The sequence below is a fragment of the Planococcus citri genome, chromosome 3, assembly GCF_950023065.1.
Source record: "Planococcus citri chromosome 3, ihPlaCitr1.1, whole genome shotgun sequence".
Taxonomy (NCBI): Eukaryota; Metazoa; Arthropoda; class Insecta; order Hemiptera; family Pseudococcidae; genus Planococcus; species Planococcus citri.
Window position 1 is genome coordinate 44,104,923 of NC_088679.1, and position 23,683 is coordinate 44,128,605.

At 32.2% G+C, this 23,683-nt stretch overlaps 1 protein-coding gene across 1 annotated transcript in view; it reads right to left on the reverse strand.

The window, feature by feature from the left end:
* LOC135841676 (putative alpha-1,3-mannosyl-glycoprotein 2-beta-N-acetylglucosaminyltransferase) overlaps window positions 1-20,437 on the reverse strand; it is a 113,242-nt gene extending 92,805 nt beyond the window's left edge. Inside the window, exon 1 of the mRNA XM_065358775.1 lies at window positions 20,384-20,437. The gene's annotated coding sequence lies outside the window, so the exon portion shown is untranslated. The remainder of the gene's footprint in view (window positions 1-20,383) is intronic.
* Window positions 20,438-23,683: the final 3,246 nt, after the last annotated feature.

The following is a 23,683-nucleotide window of genomic DNA, read 5'->3' on the forward strand; positions in this document are numbered from 1 at the left end:
TGACTTAATGGTATATGATTTTTCTCAATTTTTGGAAATAGCATTTATATAGTAGCTCAAAATTGAAACACCGTTGGTTTTATCTCCTAGTTCATTCGAAGGAAAAAATTTGAGGGAGGCTTTGTTTTTTCGTAATAGGTATCTCGCAATAGATAGGTATGTACTTGACTTCGAAAAAGTACATACGAGTATTATAACTCCTCTGCTACGAATACTCGAATTAGCTCAAAACTAATTTCATTGTGTGAAAGAGCATTAGAGTTTTCTAAAATTTAAAGTTGAACTTTTTAATTGATGGTTCAACTTTCAAAACTATGCTGAAAAAAAATCTAGACTATTATCTTCAAAATGGACATTCAATGGAAAAAAGCAACCCCTTTTCCAATTTGGGGCAATAAAACTTCAAAAAATTCTGAAGTCATGCGATGTAGGTACCAAATACCACGTTTTCAAGGATAGGTAGCTATTTAACACGAATTTGACCTTGAATACCTACAAGTTTGTAAACTTGAACTTAATTTCCAAAAAAAAAATACTTGAAAAATTATTAAAAATTGTCATCTCTTATTCGATATTTACCAACTGTGTTTAATTTCCTATTCACAAAAAAATGTTTTCAATTTTTCACGATTTCAAAATAGTCTGACGCACTAGTGATTTCAAACCTCAAATTCCAAAATGATTTTTTCCCTTTGAAATCGAACACACATAGACCGTACAAAGACTCGTTTTTTCGTACCTAAAGTTCGATCGTTAGCATTGTAAGTATTTATTCATTTTTTTTTTTGTTTTGTTTTGTAACATTTGGAGTTTTTTGAGGAGAAAAAACTTCTATAGATATGTACCTATAGGTACTTAGATGAAGTGCATTTTTTGTGAACTTTTTTTTCTTAAAAGAGGAGCGACTCGAGGAGCCCACCTCTGATTTGAACGGAAGTGCTACTTTTGGAAGTACATGGCCCAAAACTCCCACAACCGAAATTTCAGCTACCCAAATAATTTTTCAATTTTTAGAGAGGTTTGGAAAATTCAAAATTTTTGGCGACTTGATGATATTTTTCGAAACAAAATACATAATTATGTTTATTTAGTGAAAATTATGGAAATAAGTTCTAAAACTAATAATACCTCCCCCCCCCTCGAGACAAATATCATCGTTACAAGTCATTCTAGACTATTCAGCACGATTTTCAATTTTCCTGGAATTTTTGAATTCTATTATGTTTTTTTAGAACAGAAGCAGTCAGTCGTAAAAAGTTCAAAATTTTTTCTACGAATATAAAATAAACAACTACGTACTCAATTTTTAGATACCCAAATTAATTTCGACTCTTTCGGGAGAAGCCGAAAATCGCCCTGGATGCTCCGGAATAACAGGAAATGGTGAAATTAGGTTCAAGGAGAGTTGATAATTCTGGACTAATTTTCTCCTAAACCATACGTAAATTGAAAAGGTCAATTTCGGATTCATAAAAATTCGCGAGGAATGAAATTGAGAACCTGGAATTTTGATAAAGAGAGATTTCAGAGCATGTTCCTTTCAAAAATTGCAGTACCATTCAAATCGAATGTGGACACCTCGAGTGGCCGGTTGTCTTGCAAATCAGATCTTTTTGGTGAAACGAGCCTAAGAATTCATAATCAACAAAAAATAGTTCAACTTACCTACTAAGGATTTTTACCTTCGGTAATTATATTTGTAATATCCAATGGAAATTTCGCACTCACCTAAAACAAAGAAATAAAGTAGATAAAATAAAATCATTTTCGTTATGTTCTAAATAGACGACTGCTACCTAATATCTAACCAACTTATTTACTTATATAAGTAACATCAACGAATGTATACGACACACCACCTGGTAACATAAAACTTCGGTTCGGCAAGTCAACTAGATAATTAAGTTTTTCTTTTACAGTATTTGGACGATTTGCGAAAAATTAAATTTGAAAGGGTGAAAATCGTCATGCAATTTCCATAAAGATGAGAAAGTTTTAGGGGTGGAGCTTACTCAATTTTCAAAACATCAAGTAGGTATAGAGTACCACAAATCAAAAATATCTAGAGCCCATCGAGTGTTTGGAGCAACTTCGACGTTTAAAACGAGAACCTACAAACAGAATAATACCTTACCTACCTACGTATCATCAAATAGGTAGGCATAGAAAACTACTGCTTTCGGCTTCTACGAGTACATAAAATTACATTTTCGTTCTATGCTTTCAACCTTCAAAAATTCGCATTCGTTCGCACAAAAAATTGATTTCATTTCAAATTCAAGGTTGTCAATTAAGTAAGCCAAGATTTTCAGAAATTCTCGCCACGAAATGTTTCATTGGAGCTGGCGATATTTGGTGTAATGGTGTATCGATACGACGCGATTCCGATAGAATACAAAACCAACTTTTCCGCACATATAGAAATTATACGACAAACGAAATGAATTATCACAGTTTAGCGTGGAATCCCTAATACCGCGTATAAAATACTTACCGAAAACACCATGTAAAACATTTCAATCGATAACAAGGTGTTACGTGTTCAAAAGGATTAGGTAGAAACAGAAACAGCGAAGTGCAGAAACTTTTGATAGTTCACAAAACTCAGTGCTATTCTCTCGAAGCAGCCAATTTTCGTAGAAAAAATTACTTAGGTATGCTTAAATCTCTATAGTATAATCATTTAATCCCGACAATACTGCATTCAACTTTTGCTTCTTGGCATCGCATCGAATAAAATTAAAATTCCTCGACGTACGAGTACACTTACTCGCTTTTAAAGAACTCCACAAATATTTCCCGCAAATATATGAGGTGCCGCCAAATAAAACAAAACAAAATCAAAATATACAATTGTTTTTGCTATATGAAAGACCGCAAAAACAAAGAAAAGAATCTTAGCAGCGGAAAAAAAAACCTGAATTTTATTTATGAGATTTTCGCTCAACTCGAAACAAACAAAAACTTGGAATTAACTTCATCAAAAACAAAAGCTTTAAAAATGTATTCTTATACTACGTATAAAATGGCGTTTTTTTGCATTCGATTCGCCTTACCCACGTTCTCGCCAACTATAAATCAAATACTTCATACGTCGCGAATCCGCCAGATGAAGTTGGCGTTAAAAAATTCAATTTATGAAAGTTTGTTGAACATGAACGGAAACGACAAATTTCCTTCGCTGAGAAAAAATCTAGTAAGTTACACAATACGCGTACTTGTGTGTGTATATGATTCATAAATTTTCGTTAAAATGCCACATAATGACTGGTCATTTGAAAACAAATTTATTGTTCTTAATGTGAAATGCAACAGCTCGAGAATTATGTATTTCGTACTCTGTGATTATAGCAAAGACCGCACACCGAACATCAAACGTGGAAATGGAATAACAAGGTGTAGTACCTAGATACTGGGTTGGTATATAACTTATACTTAAATATTAGGTATATCTAATCATGTGGGTTCCTACTCTGCTACATACATCTAAATTTATATTCGTAACACACATCTCGATTCTGAAAAAAAGGTGTATTAATTCGTAGTAAGTTAATTCCGAATTCGGAATACGTCATATAAATAAGTTATCAACTCTCCTGTGCATTGAATATCGACTAAGTATATGTACCTAATCTAATAATAATACATGAGCATTATGTACCTATCTGTGGAGGGTGCATATTACACGCCTATTGTTGAATATGCACGAAAAAGTACCCACGGTATTTGCATGAACTAAAATGAAACCTCATTTTCCAATTCGCCTTTACTTTCAGTAACTTTGCTGAATTCTGATTTATTAGGTAGGTACGTGATTAATTTTATAAGTTAAAGATTGAGGGAATATGCGTGATTTCATTTGCTAAGTATAAAGTAGGTACTTGAAGTGTAATAACGTTTATTTTTTTGCAGGAGAGTGAGTATAGGTTAGAGAAGGTAGTGAAAACATGATATAAAAAAATGATCACATACATACATACAAACTTCAGTACAAAATACTGAAGTTTCTTACCTACCCAATTTTATTATGGACTGTCCGTAGAAAGTCAAATAGGTAGGTAGGTATATCATGGGACGCTTACTTTTTTTTCATATCTACAGGGTGCCCAGAAATATCGAGCACCCCTAAAAAAGTTTTCTACTAAAATACTTTGGTTGGTCACAGTGAATGACAATAATGATAGCACATGATTGGTTGTTGGACTGGAGAGATAACATTCCACCAATCATATGCATCTATTTCACATTGCCAACGTATATTTTTAATGAAAAACTTTCTTTGGGGTGCTCGATATTTCTGGGCACCCTGTACAGTTGATATAGTGGGGTTAGACTAGACTGCTAGAAGGAATTATTAGAGTAATTTTCTCCTAAGGTGGATTTATCAGAAATATTCCTCAAGGAAGGAATGTTTGCCGACTACCTGACTAGCTCTAGATTATGCAGCTTTATCTACCTCAATGCACTCATTGAGAAGTTGCAATACTATAAATAAAGAAAGACTTCTCGAACCAATTACTTATGAGGTTTTATAATATTCAAAAAAAAGTCGGTTTCATCACCTACATACGCAAAATATCTTTGTTTATTCTATTTCACGTACGAGTAAGTAGGTATCTAAGTATATCACTCTTTTTTAATATTTTTGACGATGAGAAAAGATACGCCGAAAGTTCAGCCCAGATGGTGATTTATTTTTTGTCGTGTCAAATGTACGTATACTTTAACAACAGTTGTAGGTTAAAGAAGGGATCATATATAGATAATGTTTGACTTCCTTCTTTCGTTCGCCCTCTTTTGGTAGGTAAGACAAATTAAACAAAATTGTTGAAAATTTTCTCATCGAAAAATACGCCATTATTTTCAATTGGTCAAGTAAGTATATCACGGTTATTAATGCTATTTCAAGGTATTACGTCAATGGCCCTATTCTTTTCACAACCTGTACTACTATAGGTAAAGGTGCGTTCCTTTTGGGTGCATTCAATCACAAAGATTTCGCTTGTCTTTTTCACTAACTGGTAAAATACCTCTTACGCTTTGTAAAGCTCCAATTACGTTGCTTCCTTTTAACGATTTTTTTTTTTCAAATGTTTCGTAACTTTTATTTTCAAAAATGCGCGATTATTATTTTTTCTCCAACGAAAAGAAAAGTTGAAATCACGACGTTGCCTCGAGTACAATTACGGCAGGAAAATCGAAAATACTCATATTAGTAGGTATTTGCTATCGAACGTTGAAATATGTATCAGATCCGTAAGTTGGGAAAATTGAAGAAATTTTTCCAGCTGTTGAACAAATGAAGTGAAAAGATAAAAAGACTGAAAATACAAAGCGAGATTACTCCGTTAAGTTCTACGCTCCAAGTTTATGTTTTCTTTTTGATAATGCGGCCACAAAACAAACCACACAGTAAAAAGTTTTAAAGTATAATTCACACAAGTTCTGTTTTATCGTCGTCAATTTTTCACAGATAACATGTTCGAGTCGACTTTTCTTCAAGGTATATATGTGCTATATAGGTGAATTTTTCCCGACTTTAACGCCCAAGGGTGATTTTTTTACCGCGTTATAATTACGAGCTAATAAAACTTTCAAAAAATTTCCCCAATAGGTACGTGTGCAATAAAAATAAAGGAAAACTAATCGAAAAAAGATGTTTTTTAGATGACTGGATCGTTTTTTTTCTTCTTTCAGATGTTGGTGTTGAAATAGATAATGGAAGACATGGCCATGTACCTCAACAGCCAATTTCATTTGGTAAAACTTGAGTGTATGTGGGTAGAGGTACCTTAGCTATACGTGTACTGACGTATCTTTTATGAAGAACGCTTAGATTGCCTAATGATGACTTTCATTAAAACTAATGGATTTTCGTTCAAAGGAAAACATCTTCACAATCTTAATTCAGCTCGGCAAGATATTAGAAAAGTAAATGGATAAATCGACTCTTTACAAATGAAAATGTTCTCGCTAGATTTAATTTTTTTTTCAAGGCAGATTCATCAAAGCTATCGAAATCAACTCAAAATTTGCCATTTGTTGCACGCTACGAGTACATACGTGTCTTCGAATCATCATCCAGATTGCCATTAAGAATGTGATAACATTTTTCTTTCAGTTTTAAACCTATTTTTCCGGAGTTTTGTTCAATTCTTCAAGTATCCAATCAGTTAACTAATACCTAAGCGAAGGCAGTTCTACAAAAATATGATTAATTGGCTAATGAATTTTTCTTAATTACGGCATTTTGAAGATTTTTTTTGCACAACACCGAATAAGTAGTAGGTACAGTACAAACGTAAAGAAGATATAGGTAGATTCAATCGCTTATTTCTCTACTGAACAAAATGTTTTTTAAAGTAAAAATTTTGCATCTCTTAATTTATTTGCTTGCTTTCGAACATGACAAAAAGTCTAATAATATACGCAATTACACTCAGTTTGAGTAAAGGACTTGTAGAATTTATCTTTCGGTAAATTTTTAATTTTTTGGACCTTTTAAAAAAATGATTTTTTCACCCAACATTTGATATGCTCGAGTGCCAAAACGTTTGACAGAATAATTCATTAAAACAACTTTCACGTTATCAAAACCGCTTTAGGCAGTTTCCATAGTGGTGTTTATATCGCGCTATTAAAATTTCAATCGCCGTGAAAAAAGATCAATCACATAGACCTTTTCAAGTTGTGTACATTTTTAAAGAATTCTTTGGTATCTAGATAGAAAAAATTATCCGAAATTTCGATAAAACGAACACTTCCTTCAGTGACGAATGATTTATTATCGCGTCAAATGAGAAGAGTTACCTAGAAAATTTAACACATTTCAGTTTAAACGTTGCTTTTCAATTTCAACGCTGTCACCAACAGGGCAGTAATTTCCCCAAAATGTAGTATAAATCTAGTTGATGAAAAAAAATAGATACTTATCAAGCTCGTAGAATTAGAAAATTTCGCCTCAACGCCTGGCGCATTATTTTTTTCAACGTGCTCTATAAATACTGTTCGAACAGTTCGTTTTTCATGTACCATCGCGCCGATAAGTTTCTCAGCGTTACGAATGAGTATCATGGGAGTGATATCGAATCGAGTATTATTTATTTCAACTTTTCCAAATACTTTCCGACTTAATGATTCGGTTTGATAATTTTTTTTTTTTTTTTTATCACAGGAAAGAAAAAACCAACACGGTGTATTCACACGAGAAATAGGACTTTGGCGCCACAAATTTAATAAAATTCGGGCAAAATTATAACCCCAAAAAACTGCACATAAGTATAGGGTATCTGTTGAGTGGATATATTTCACCTCGCCAGATTTGGATACTGGCTAACCGAGTAATATTGAAAAAAAAACTTTGAATGAATGTGTATCCTATCTCTGAAATCGAAAGGAAATGTGATTGTCGAAAAAAGCTAATTTTAATAAAATTTTCTGACTATATACAATACAAATTCGAAAGGAAATTTCTTTGAAAACTTATGAATTTCGATAATTTTTTTTTAGCTTTGCATTAAAGTTGACTTTAAGTTTCAAATCAATTGTGAAAAAAATCAACAATATTCAGAAGGAAAATCATTCTGGATGCGATTAATTGCCTACCAACTACTAAAAAACCAAAAGTACCTAAATTTTGTAGTGATATGAGTAGGTGTGTTGATTCAAAATGAGGGGACTACGCAAACGTCAAGCAGATATTTGAAAACTAATCGACCTTGAATTAGTTCGAATCGGTAAGGATTGCCCTTTAGAACTTTCAAAATTTAGGCGGTTGGAAGAAAACTGAGGCCGATTCGATAATTTACACCTTCTTATTTTCACTTGACATTTTTTTCTCATCCCGAAAAATAATTTTTCTAATATTACTTTCTGCGCATAGTAGGCTCTTACGTACCTGAAAAAAAAAGAAAAAAAAGGCCTGATTATGTGCAATTCAAACGGAGCAATGTAGCGGGAATTTTAAACTTTATGGAAGCGACCAACGGAGCAGCGCAGGTATCAACATGCTCACTAATAAAATTACTCCACTCTAGCATAAAAGTGAAGTGCAATTGTTATTATTGAACAACATTTAGGAAAACCTTTTCCCAAAATGATATCCATTTCGCTATAAAATATGATAAAAAGACTACGGAACACCTGTTGTCGCGCACTCGCAACAGTGTAACGTACCTAACTTCCTACAGTTATATTTCATATGATAAAACACATTTATGATTATGAAATAACCATTTTTTCTCAAGCGAAGATGAGGGTGATGGGATTTGTTGTCTTTTTTACGATTGTTAGTTCTTTATAAAGCTAAAAATCTTCTTTCGCTTTTCATGCGACAAATAAAATTTTATTTTCTCGATTACACATGGCAAAAGTTTATGATAACATTGAAATAGAATAACTTCTATCAATAAAACGCTGCGAATGAAAAAGAATAGAAATTTATTGGCTTTTCGCGAATTATGAAAGTCTACAGTGCAGACTATTAAATCGATTAGAACTAGCCTACATGATCGTAATTTTTGTGTCGTTTTTTCCAAACGCATGTATTATTACTATAACGAATGAAATTATTAGGCAATTTATTTTTATTAGCTTACAATATGATAGAAAATAAAATTGATTCTATCAACGAATAAAAATTAGCTATACTTACAGTTACATCGAGAATGTAAATTGAACAACAAAGCAACGAAACAATTGAAGAGCAACAAGTCAACCCCTAAACTCTCATTCAACGCATCGCGAAGTAGGTACATACTACACAAACACATCTATTTATCAAATTGAAAATAAAGTAGGTACCGATAAGTACCCGTTCGGCCTACTTAGTTAAACACATCTGAGAAAGCTTATATAAAAGGAAAGATTCTGAGAAGAAAATCGATACGAAAGAGATGCAGAAGTAATTAGTTAACATGGACTGATCAGTCACGTAACATTAAAAAAGGAAATTATTTAACTCACGCCACGCATTGTTGGCAACCCTTCAACACGACCACTTTTCCCAGCGTTTATCAACTGCCAACGCCATTTAGTAAATCAACGCCTCGAGCCAAACTTTAATGTCAAAAAGTTAATCGTATAGGTGAAACGACGAGAAAAGGATATCGAGCTCTTATATACATATCAACGTGCAAAACTGACATACGATACTCTTTGCCAGCCTCTTCTGAAATAATCAATTATTTCATTTCATAGACTTGTTTCCACGCCGTTAAATTTAAATTAAAATTTTTAAAAGGGTTTTCTATTCCAGATAAAGAAAGCACTCGCACAGGCACATATTTTAAATATTTATTCGAATACGTTTTACACACAAAAATGACGCTTTCAATTCTTTCCGACCTTACTCTCTTTTTTTTCCTTCCTCTTTTTCATTTCCATTTTAACCAAGAGTTTTTTTTTGCGAAATAATATAACGACGTGAAAAAGCACATACATATAACACGATTATATATACATAGCTTATGTCTTCAGATAAACACTTCAAAAATCTTCAGACCGTAAATTCAATATAACAAAAAGTTGAAAAGTTTTTAAAAGTCGTATGCTCAGTCTATGTCATTTGACTTCAAAGTTTTTCAACTTTTCAAAAAACAAACCGATTTCTCAATAATCAGTTTTTTCCTACGAGAAATAAAAAAATGTATTCTCGTATGAATACGCGCAAATATAGGGCGCTCTAATAAAAAGTACCCTTCTATCAATTGTAATGTAAGCAACTTGGTGTGATTTATCATGAGCCTATATGCAAAAACGATTCGAAAGAAGTTATTCAATGAAGCCGAAAAAGTATAAAACTTGATTTCTTCATTTCTTCATTTTTTTTCAGTGATTAAAAAAGACTTATGCCATCTCTTCCTCCACGAGCTCGAACCCCCCTCCCCGATTTTTAGTCACATAGATAGAGAAAAACGAGGAGAAGATGATGAGTGCATACTTTCTTGAAGGATGAACGCATGTTAGTGTGTGATCATTTCGAATGGATTCAACATGATATGTATCTGGTCGATGACTTTTGCTCAATGCTTTTTTGAGTTCATCCTTCGGACTACGGAAGAAAAATCTTGAAAATAAAATAAAGCGGATCTTCAATTTTGGTCAAATCTTCAATCAAAAATAAATGGGAACATTTTTGTGGATATTGGTTACTTTTGATTCAATTTTCTAATCCGGCCCCTTCAGCGCTTTCCACCACTAGCTTCAAATTTTAACGAAAATTTAAAAATTATATGATGCCTTTTTTTCGTTATGTTCTTTATGAGACTGATTCGTATTACGATTTTCGAATGATTTTGTTCATTTTACCATCTGTTTCAAGGCTCTCATGGCTCTTACTGACAGTCTCAATTGAAAATCTGTGGTTGAAAGTCAAAATTTTGTAATCAGTATCCTCAAAAATGTGATAATAGATGACATATGCCATACAATTGTTCAAGTTTTGTTGAAATTCAAGGATGGGGGCAGACTCGCAGAGGCGTACGTTGTAGTAACATGTAGTTTTTTCCATACAAAAACTAAAAAAGAATCAGAAAATAGGGAAAAAAATGATTTAACGGAAAAAATTCAACTTCAGTAAGTAGGTATCTACTCATTTGGAACCCTTGATCAAATATTAAGATGAGTTGTTTTTGAATTCTATTCGGATTTTGAAAAAATAGGATTCTCAAATCAAATAAAGTCAAAATCGACTCTAATAGAAGGAATTTATGAACAAAATTTAGCAAAATCGGAAGACCCAAGTGAAAAATTGTGCAAAATTTCCTTGGAAATTATCATTTTGAGCTCGTTATTAATTTTGTACCTATATACATCATTCCTAACAACTTCAGCAATGGGTACCTATTTTATTTTTAAACGATGGAATTTAAAAATCATCTCAAATTGTTATTCATCCACTTATTATGAGGTAATAAATTCGATTGTAACGGAGCATATTTGCACATTTCAAATTAGTCTTGAATATTGAATTGTATATTTACTACAAACATATCCCCAGAGGATACCAATTATCAATAATTCAATTGCAATACAAACAAAAGAATATACCTACTCGTAGTTAGGGGGAATTTACGTTGCATAAGGTGCGCTTCGTGTTTGATATTTTGCCGATCTCGTCATCGCAGGTGGCTAGGCGCAATAATTACACAAAATTTTGATATAGGTATCGTTTTTTTTTTGTTTGAAATTTTACAACAAACGACGTATGAATTTTAATAAACGCAACTGGTGTTTAGTAGCATAATTTTTTTTTCGCACTTGTCAAAAAAAATTCCAAGTTCTGTTCAAAGTGGACCAGTCATTCTATAATAGGTATAGGCGAAATATTGGACATTAAAACGTCGTGCTGTGGTCCTAAGTAAGATAGATATGATGAAAATCACAGCGAAGAACCAATTAGTGTAGAGAGACATTCGACCGCACAAAGTTTTAACAAAGTTAGATTCCAGTTGAAAATTTTCAGTAGTATTTTTTCATTAGAAAATTCATTGGGAAATCAAGATCGACAATTGGTCATTTTCATTTTTCAGATCCCATCCTCTCCACCGTTCATTTTTCTAGAATTGTCTTCATCGGGTGAGGTGTAGATTACATCGAGTAAAACTAACAATAAGTACTTATATGTATCATATTTTTTGGTTAGGCGGAGATATGAGAGATTCACACATATGCTTAAGGAAACTTTTCATCAAAATTAAAAATAACGCAAAACTGCATTTGAAAAAAAAATCTTAACAAAAATTTAAGCATTGTTATTACGTTCACTTTTTACATTAGTTACCTAAACGGCAAAAAATGTAACTTTGATGGAAATCCGTAAGAGAACTTAACAGCAATTTTTCCAAACGAATGCACTGAAATTCTGATTTATTCGTGACTGACAGTACATAGATTGACAATGAAATAATACATATACAATAATACTTCCACATATGATCAGCCTAGAACAACAGTACGTATAATCGCATATATATTTTTTTCATTTTTCATTCAAAACGAAGGCTTTAAAAGTTCAACGTTAATTTTAACACGGGTCATCAGTATGATGGATGTGTTAACCTCTTTTAGTGGTTGTTTTTTAAAATGTTAACAACATCATGACTGACATTGTCCGGGTTTTCGAAAACGAACAGTTTATTGTTATCGCCGCAACTGCCAATTATTAATTTTCGCGCAATAAAACGACCGTCTGTTTTATCACTTCGTCACGTCTAGTTTGTGAAATCAACTACGCAGCATAAATCATTTTTTTAAAAATGGAAAAATTTCGATTTGATTTTACTCGCTGATAAAGTGAAGCATCTATATCTACCTACGTAATATTCTCGGAAAAACTCATTTCATTGATTTTCTTTTTATCCGCCATTTTAGGATGTACCTATACGAACAGAGGAAATTATTTTTACACTGATATTTTATAGACACCCATAGGAAGATAGAGAATAGGCAAGTGCATATTATCATTCAGAAATATAATATACAATCGCGATACGAATAGCTTGTTGAAATGTTTTACGAGATTATCGACCATATATAAAAGTCATACGGAAATAGAAACGCACCAGATGATGAATGATAGAATTTTTTTCATCGAAAAAAAATAGATACCTATATCAAGCTAAAGCATTAACCTGAATTAAACAATGTTCAATTTTCGTTTTCTCCATTACGCCATTATATGTATAAAAATATCCATTCGTTTTACTTACAAAAATAGGTATGTCTATAACCAAAATAACTAATTAGTTAATTACAAACAGTACCTAGATACATATTTTCTAAATCAACATTTACCTCACGTCAGCTGCGTGCGATTTTTTTGTCAAGTGTTTTTTCCAAAACCATGCTCATCACGAATTGTGTACTAGATGTTTTTATATGTACCTATCAATTTCAATTCCATTTTTAAAAAAATTCATATGAAATTCCCAATTTTATCTAATTAGTGCTAAAATGCAGTGTGTCCTGACAAAAAAACTCTTATCAAAATTTTTGCATTTGTGTCCTTATACATCATCAGGACTGCATTAAATTTGACGTCGTTCATGAGGTAGCTCCACCTCAAAATATGTAGTAGTTGAGATACCTACTTCTACACTGATTACTCCTTTCATTTCAAATGCACGTAATTTTATCGTCAATTTTTTTGTAGATCGTCTCGGGTAATATTTATCAAAATGTATTCGAAACATTTTCAAATACGTGGCATTTTCGATCACCAAGATACTTATGTGTATATCTCGGTGATATTTTTTGTTTCTCGTACCTGATTATGCATTCTCTAATGGGACCCCCTGTATAAGTAGACAAACATTGTAAGGGTACGCAAAAAGTTTAATTGCCAAATAATTTTCAAATACGATTATAAGTATGGTGGTAGGTATAATAAAAAATGTAATAATTTTTCGCAAGTAAGTAATACGATTCCACGTCAAATATTTTAAACGATTTGAAACTATAGCTGGGATTTATGTGACATTACATTTTAATTTTGCCAAATCCAAGTCATCAAGAAATAAACTTTTTATATCAATTCGTTTCGATAAAATAGGTATTTGCAAATTATTACGTCGCAAATACAAATTTTCCATACGTATAAGATTAAATGTGCAGTTCCATTAAAAGAGGAAAAATTTACTACACCGGATTATAAAAACTTATTCGAGCACCTGCGACTCGCCTATTTAAAAATTAATGAAAATAAAGCTTCCACGATTTAATAAGTACGAGTTGGTAAAAATGAAAAAAAAAAAAAAAAAAGGAAAAAAGGAACTTGGAGTTATAAAACCTTTAAATTCGAACAAATGCAAAGTGTGATTTTTTTGCAACGCCACTAAAAAAAAAATTAAAAGCTCTTTTTCTCACTAATTTTTCAATGTACCTCTCAAATTTCAAATTAAAAAAAGCACTCTTAGTCAAGAACTCGTTTACAAATCGATTCAATTTTTAATCTGTAATGACATTTAATAGTGAATTTGCACACTTCGAATAAAACGGCGAAACACAATTACTTTAAAACTTTCAATGGAATCGAAAATATTGGAAAATATTGCGACTCGACGTCCAACAATCAAGTTTAGGCGTCACTGCAACTCGTTACAAATGGAAATTCTGTTTCGTTTTTGTTTTGTTTTTTTGTTTTTTTGTTTTTTTTTTTTTTTTTGAAAAAGTAGCCTATAGGTACCTTTTTTTTAGTGTTATTCTGAATACATAGAGCTTCTATACTACACGACGTATATAACAGTGATTTGAAAATAATAATGATATAGGTACGTGATACCGCATGCTACACAGGAACAGTATAGCATAAATCTGTATGGCTAAAAAAATAGAACGCCACGCTTTAGAAAAAGTGAGTAAAAACAAAATCATCATCTTTTCAAACAGCAGGAAAAATTTTTCAGCCACAAACTTTAAGTTTGGTATGTACTTTGAAAAAATTAAAGTTTCATTTCAACCTCTAGAGCAAACGGTCTTTTCAATTTGCTTCAGCAACCAAAATAAACATGTGGTGTCTTGTATAGGAACACAGGACGCACGTACATTAGCAGGCATCAACACATCTCTTTAAACAAAAAGTTACGAAACTAATTCGAGTTAAAAAAGACATTACAATAACGAAGGCTTTGCAAAGTCCAACTTGCTTCGTACTATAAGCATCAAAACGCACACTTTTGTTTCCAGTTTTTTTTGTTTTTTTTTTCAATTCCGAAGTAAATCTAACTCGTACAGTACCTATACTAAAAATGGCTTAGGTGCACATAAATGTGGTTAATCTATGTTCAACAATATTAGTAATTTAATAATTGCTAATGAAGTAAATATAATCATGACACGAAACAAATAACTAGCCTACACAATTAACCTACCTAATGAAATCAAATCGAAAAACAGATTCACACTCGGTGGTAAATTAATTTTATCACGATTTCCTTAAAAACTCATTACTAAAATTACAATTGAACAACTTTTAATTAAATGATACCGGTACGTTCTGTCGGCGAAATCTTTTTAAATTTCTTTTCCTCATAGCGTAATAAATAAAAGGTAATTCATTGACCTTTATTTTGCTCAATTAGCCGCAATTTAAAGTTTCCTCGGTGATTTACCTACTGTAACATCGTTCTTCGCCTTATTTGTACGAAATTACGATAAAAATTTACTCGCTGTTAAATAATCTCTTACGTAAACATTTTACGTGACACTGAATTTTTATAGTTTTAACACTGTGAAGTTACAAAACCATTCTTTACAACATGGACAGCGGCTAATGAATTGAAGTTTTTCTTTTTTCATTCGACCGTATCAAAGGTGTAACTTGGAGTTGTAAAAGTTGTTGTCGTTTTGGTGTATCATGCTATTGAAATGTTTTTGCTCGTTAAACTTTCTCACACGTCTATATGTGCAGTATAGGCACAAGTTGTTGCAAACACGTGGGAATATTTTCTTCATAACTCTGGACAGATACTTATCTACAGCTTTTCTTTTTCTTTTTCTTCGGTTTGCTATCAGTTTCGCAAGATGCAGACGGTTTGAGTTTTAGAAATGCCCATAGGTAGGGTAAGGTACTCGCTCCATAAATGCGAAGAAAATTTTCTCCTAATTTAAGATAGAACGTGTGCAGTGTATGATCACTTTTCGTACAACGCGACGGTATTTGTCTGCCGATGTGAAATATTTGGCATTTGATTTTTAAAATTTGATCATCAATATAAGGTAAAGTACCAGTTGTGGATAGGGGTCCCGGTTGTGGATAATCGTTCCTATGGGCTAAAAAAAAAAAATTATCGCTCGTATCTTTTTCTGTAACATTTAATCATTTCCTTGCATTCATGACAACATGAAAATTCACCCATGAAGTCTATGTACAAAAGCATTGAAGTTTCAAAATGATAAAAATGCAGATTTTAAAATTTTTTAGAAGGAAAATTTCAATGATGGAGAAAAGCGAGTCAAATATGTAATTTTTCATAACTGCGGAAGTTTTTGGATAGTAATAAGATGAAATAACCACCTCTGCATATTTTTGAGAATTTTTGATTTCATTTAGTACTATTTAGAGCAGTCTTTGTCCGCAACCGGGCCAGGGGGCCCGGTTAGCGGATAATTGGAAGTTTTTAAGATTCTCTACTAAGAAATGAAATATTCTTGATTTTTTTTTTCCTCCCAAGTATTATGTAGTTCAACAGTTACACTACACAACAAAATCAAAAAAATTTGAAAAAAGTTGAAATTTGGGCTTCTCAGAGCATGTTGAAAAAAGTATAACCACAACTGGTACTTTACCTTATGTACTGAACGGTTATCAATTTGTGAAATACCTATGTACCTATATGTAACAGTGAATTTTTCTTTATTTTATTGGACATACAGGTTTTTCAATTTCAAATAGGTACCTACAGCTACTTATGTATTTTTATTAATTTTGTTTTTCAATAGGTATTCCGTCTAAAAAATTACCGAACAAAAAAAAGGATTCTCCTTTCGTTGTGAAATTGTTCAAAATTTATAAAAAGTAATGGAAGCGAATTCTCTCCTTTCTTAGTATCAGCTGTTGTATATTAGTTTAGGGTAATTTTTAATATCCATTTAGGTATGCATGAACTCAATATGGGTTGCCTGGCTTACAGTTCGAAGGAGTCATTTGAAGATAGGATACGCTGTGTGAAGATATAGGTAAGGTATACTGAACTGGGAAGGTGGAGAATCTTTTTCATAGAAGTATTTAAAAGTTGGGCCAGCTTTCAAAAATTTTAGCTTGGTACGTTGCTGAAATTACGGGTATAAAACAACGGAAAGTATCAAAGATACTTACTAATAACTTACTGCTTAAATTCCCCGAATTGATCGATTTGATTCCCAGAAAATTACGAATAAATACCCAAATTACAGAAAATATTACATATCAAAAATCAGGCATTGTTTTGTGAGTATTTACCCAAAATTTCAATTTAGTAAGGAACATTCATTTTCGTATATTCGAATTTTTGCCAATGTTGACAGAAAATTCGAACATGAAATATAATCGATGAAAATCAGTCAAGTACGCCACGTCTTTTGTCATATACCGTGATAAAGGAGGACATAAGAATGAATGTGCGTTTTACCCTATACCTCGCACGATACGTACCTACTATACCTACGAGTATAAAGTGAGAGTAACCCCTGAAAATGAGAAATAGTTTTTATTTAACGGTAAACCGTATACCCGCAAAAAATGTTTTTCGCGGATTTTTACGGCATCTCATATCAAAATCTAATTAAACTGAGGCGTCGGTTAATAATACCCTATAATTAACTTTTTTATTAAAAAAAAGAGTATCCCCTTTTTCCGGATATTTGAGTGCAGAGCGTATAGTTTACCCATCTTTTTTTTTCGTTTGAAAACTCCATAAAAGTGATTTTCTCGAAGTAATCGTTTTTTTGTAATATTTTGAAATGTATTTCTTATACTTAACTCTTGAGAATGGTTTATTATTTTTGAATAAATAAGGATGAATTTTCCCAAATTATAAATCTTTTTTAAAAAAATTAATCAGGTGAGTCAAAGTCTGTGTTAACGAGCAGTATCTATATAGGCGTTCCCTAGGTAGATATTTGAAATTTTCTGGGAGGAGAGTATAAGATGCTCAGCTGTGAGCAGTGAAAATTAAAACAGATTAAAAATATTTTTGGGCACACAATTGGTATAAGTAAGTTGTACATTTCATCGAATAAACTATTATTATCCTTCAATGTGAATTGAGCTTGCAACTTTAAAACGGTCGCAATTGAGTGGGAAAGAGGTCGATTTTGACTATTGAGGGCTGAGAAAAATTTTAAGCTCACTTTGGAAATTAGCTTATTTCATAAGGGAAAATATAATCTATATGTATGACTTGAATTTAAAAACCTATACGTACGTACTTACTTGACAATAAAAGGCCTCAAAAATCATCACACATCACGAAAGGTTTTCAGAAAATTACCTCTAATTTCGATTTTTCGTGCCTAAAACTCTGGTCCCCCCTCTCTCCTTGAGAAAATCCTGGCTACGCCACTGAGTACCTATACCTACCTACATGTATTTAAAGAAATGACTAATTGAGATGACCTACTCAACAGAAAATATAATTCTTTTTCCATTTATTAACCTAAAATTTCGTGACCAAAACAAAAATTAAATAAACAAAACTTGAAATAAATAAACAGTCAATTTAGCACAACGCTTAACTAAATTTTTAGTTTAAAATTCGATTATCACTTGGAAAGTTTTAAAAGCATGAATAAACAGATTCGTCGAGTTGGCCAAATTAACCAATTCCATTTCATTGTTCGATGCAATTCCATCCAGTAAATTTAGCAGTTCATAGTGGTCTCGATGGAAATTAAATCTATCTCATTGAATAATAGATATATTTTTACTTAAGCGAAAAAAGAACCGGATAAATGATCTTTTTCTTATTTGAAACACGTTTGACAAATTTATTTAAAAGTTAACAAGCGACGAAGTTATTTTTAAAGTGCAACTAACTGGTAAAGAAAACTTTGCAGTTTCGATTTTTCCTTCAACAATTCTTCTTTCTTCCATAGGCTGGTTGGTGTGCTGAAGGTAGGTAGTTGAGTTCTTTTATATGTAAGACCCATTTTAAATTTTTTTCAGCTGTATCATACCCAGGTCGGTTTTCAAGTTCGATAAATAATTTCTTACTAAGCTCGGTGGTTTTGTGTACTCCTTGAAAATAGGTATCTACTTAATGTTTGAAAATTAAAAGCCTCCCAATTTTTGGAAAGCTAATCCCTTTTCTCCGATGTCTACGCTCAACTTTTCCCAAGTTTAAAACTTTTGTATAATAAATGGGCATGCGAGTATTCGAGTGTTGATTTTGAAATAGGTAGCAAAACATATAAATTTCACATACATAATAAAACGTATTTTCATTTTCAAAAAAGCAATACCGAGCAAAATTTTACATTTTTTACCCTCTTTATGTATACAAACTATGGATACGTATAGTAAAGAAAGAACACTATAATATATTTTATAGTTACTCAATAAATTCAACAATATTTCGTAAAAATGACGCACCGACGAAATGTTTTAATATATGTAATTGGTTGAAGGCATAGAGCTGTTATAGGCTATAGGTAGGTACGGAATATATGTTTACTTATACATTTCAAAATTACATAAAAAGCAATAAATTTATAATTATGTTCTTAGGCTTGTGGGCGGAAGACATAGTGGAAACACATTATAGGTACCTACTACCTACCTACAGTTGTAATGATATATCGCTTACAGTATCTCTCTAAGAATTTAAAAAAAAAAACAAATAACTGCTCTACAAAATTACACGACGAATTTTAGAGGAAATTCGTGCATTCTGAAATATTAAACTGTTTAATGCAAATGAAGCTACAAAGATAAAATATTCCAAATTCATTACAATTTTTCACCATTTTCTCAGTTTTAATGAAAGAGTGTTTCTGAATTCTTGTTGAATGAAATAGACATTATGTCGACGAATATTTTCTACTTTTATTAGACTATATGCGCTGATGAGCAAACTAAATATTTTAATCAGTTTTTTTTTTCAATAGGGTTGCCAAACATTGTAGTTTTTTTCCCTTCTTCAATGCATTGAACTATTTTCTCAATATTTTAAAAATTGAAACGATAATGAATAAATTTGTACATAGAAAGTACACGGCGATAATAAGTAATTTTTTACCAACATCAATTCGCAATAAATGATTAAACGTGTCTAGGTAGGGTAATTGAAAACCGGCAGTTTGTAGGTACTTACAGTAAGTCTATTGTCGCAACGATACAAAAGGGGCGTAAATTGTATCATTTAAAAATATAACGCCGATTCAATAGACTTGAAAATTTACGTGCCTTATGGCTTGGGTTTTCTCTAAGACCCCAATTTTGGACTCGCTAGTTGTGCTTTTATCAGCGTGTATTATTGGTTTCTGCAATGAAACGATAAGAAGAAAAACGTAAAACGAGAAAATGACAAAAGTGCGGAAACTAACTCCAGCTGGCTTTTCACTCGAAAGCAAATAGCATAAATGGTTTTTTTTTTGCTCGTGACCATTTTATCATCAGCGCAATCGTCTTAAAGATTCTAGACCCACCTATAGCAACTTTTAACCGTGGCTCCGTAAAATCTTTGAGAAAATAAAGATTTGGAATTTATAACCGGAAAAGTTAGGGAGTGACATGAATATTGCTTTTATAGCGAACAAAGTTGTTTTTTTCTTCATTCTTCAAGTTTTCAAATTCTTTTTCGACTTAAGCTTTCAACTATTTTTCCATAATTTTCAACTTTTTTACCAGTAAGAAAAATATCAACTCGTAAACTTGGCCATCTAAATGAGAAACAGTTCAGCTTACCTTGTTTTCCTGATTGTTGTTTGGCGTTATCTTTCTTACATTCTTCGTCTTCCTCTCCTGGTATTACAATATCCATATCATCGCCATTCATTCTGCAAAATAATAAGTTTTAATAAGGACGCGACTTCAATACAAAAGTGCAAAAAAAAAACTTTTTAAAGTTCTCTGGCGACAGAAACGTCTATCTAACAACAAATGAGATTACCATTCGTCTGTCAAGACGAAGCAAGAATTTTAAATTTTTCAAAATGAACTATAAAGGTAAGTACATGTTTCTTATAATATTTTAATGAGGCCTCGTCAAGTTGTCAACATAATTAGCTGTAATTACAAACTTTTAAAATAATTTACAACGTTTTACACTTTTCAAAAATTAGTGTTCAGAATGAAGCAAACATTTTAAACTAATTACTTTTTTCCTAACACCGAAGTTTTTTAGTTTTTTTACCATCATCCTTTAATTACCATTCTCAAATCAATATAGGCAGGTATACTTTTTCATTGATTTAATATCGAAAATGACTACATGTAAATTAATGATAGAAATATAGTGTACCTACCACACCTTTATTGTGTTAATTAATTATTTTAGTAGGTATGGGTAAATATTATAGGCACTTGATTCTATCATCAGTTTTGAACTTTTCCATTAGAATATTTTATTTGCACATTTATATGGTTTTATAATCCTGATTAGAGAATTTCCAAAATGAAAGAAGATATTGCATTTTATGGATTTAAATGACGCAGCTGCCACGTAATATTTTTCAGCAAGCATTTTGTGCAGTTTTTTGAAATATTTGGGACCACAAAAACAGAATTTTTACTTTTGATATCAGAATTGTGTCTCGTGGTATGATTGAAATAAAATTACGTCGCCAGTATATGTAGCATAGTTTTCGAGCATGATTTTGTCTTTTCATTGTTTTTCAATACCTAAACCTACTTATGTTGATATTTTTATAGGATTTATGGGTAGGTAATTTCAGAGAATTCGACTCCCTATAGAATCCTCAGTTTTTTGGTCGGATGATTTTTTTTCATTACAGTCTCCATGCTCCTCTAAAAAATGAGCAACATAAATATGACTACGACGAGAGATTCTCTCATCAGAAAAAAAATGTCTACGTTTGTAACAGAATAGCTCTATGAGACTCTGTAAGAAATTTGGCCCATAAAAATAACTCGAAATTACAAAATAGGCCACGGCCTTCGGTGGTACGTATATAAAGACGGCTCTTTAGTCTTTTCAAATAAACTCGCTTGTTTGAAGCGAATGAAAATTTCAAATTACATCATCTAAACAAATAGAAAAGAAGCAGAACAACGATTATTCGGAATTTTACAATTATTCGAATTACGTAGAATTTCATCTTGTGTATCAAAACCACGACGACGACGACGACGACGTTGGATACGCATCAGCATCATCCTCTAGCATAAAAACCAACAAGTTGTCTAGCCTTTGCAAAACTCAATTAAATACGACGAGACTCGGTTTTTAAAGCAAGACTATTTTTCATAGAAAAGAATAGGTTGCCGCATCGGCGAGGCCGAACCAAGAACCATACATAAAACATAGTAATAATGGCCTTTACAGGGGTTTGCGCGTTGTTCAAACGTTAACGAGTCTCCTTTCAATACGAATAAAAATCTTTCGGAATCGTTTAACAAATGAAAGTTTCATCGGTATCGAAATTAATTATACGCGGTACTCTGTGCGTTGAAAAAGCGCCCCGATGCTTTGAAATTGAACAAAATAACTGATCATTAGCATGGTGCCTGTTAAAACCCTTTCACGTGATCAGATTAGGGTGCTCATTAAATCAACCGGCTGTAATGAGAAGCGACGAAGGAGATTATTTTGACCGAAAATCGTAATAAACCAAGATTTTGCGTTACGTGTTCACTGTTCACATTGTTGCGGCGGATAACGAGTTACATCCGCATTTCACTGTGGTATGAAGTTCGCTGCACGAAGTTAACAGAAAACACACGCTCGATCTTAAGTCGAGCTGGTACGATTCTACATAGAAGTTTGATGGTTGATGGAAAGCGTATCAGTTGCGAGGAAATTTAATTAACAGCAATCCTTTACATTTCACCGAACTGGTGAAAGAAATGTTCGAAAATATTTCTATTTAGAGCTATGAAGTACAACTTACCTATATACATACAAAGTACCTGCGTTTGGGTACCACTAAGCGCAATTCAAAACGTTCAGGAGAAAGTGGTGGAACTACCACAAAAATATGATGGAATAACAAGAGGAAAACCTCAGATTTTCAAATTTATTTTTTGATTTTATTTTTATTTTAGAAATACGTACCTAGTTCTGATTTTCAATTTTGTGAGAAAAAATGTCAAATTTACAAATAAACTTCGCACACTTTTTCGGATTTACTAAAATTACCTAAATTTTCAATTGAATTTTGTAGAGAAATTTTTAAAACAGAAGAAGAAGAAGAAGTTGAAAATGCTCTAATGATAAATCCTTTATAAGAAAATAATGCGAGATAAGCTGCCTACCCAGTTTGCCGTAAATATGTATTTTGAAAGTAAATGTTGTAAGTACGAGAAGTTGCCTATCCAATTTGCCGTAAATACTCGTACGTATTATTGTGTTTTAACCACGGGTTTCATGAAGAGGAGATGAAAATGCGCTTTTACAGAGATGAGTCTGTGATCTCCTTTCTTTCATCATGTTGATGAATAAATTGAAGTTGACTTCGGAAAAATTTCTTGATCAAGAAAAGCGACGATCTTTGCATTTTTAGCTGGAAAATCGAAGTTGAGCAGGGTATGAGGGTGATATTTACTTCTTTTTTTGTCCCATATAGTTTTCAAATTTTCTTTCTTTGGATTTGATGAAACATAACTAGGTATATAGGTAAGCTTCATCCGAGTTTTGGTAATAAAAATTACAAAGATGTAAATAATTGATCTCTTTGAAGTAATTACCAAAGACTAAAAGTACCTACTAACACATTTGAGACGGACGTTGGTAAAAAATTCAATGTAAGTAATATTAATCGAAAATAAACCTGTTCAATCAACGTCGCTTTCTACATATTTCGAGCGTTTGTGATTCAATTATCCGAATTCGCTTTCCTTCATCACGCGTTAAAATTGTCTAGGTTATTGTTTCTCCTCCAATCCATCGTTCGCGTCATCAATCAAAATTTTATCTACGTTTTAATTAACGTTTGTTCTTCAGACAGTTTTAAATTACAAACACCTTTGCCAGCATTTTGCCGATTGGGATGCGTGTAGCATCCTTTATATACCTGTACAATATGT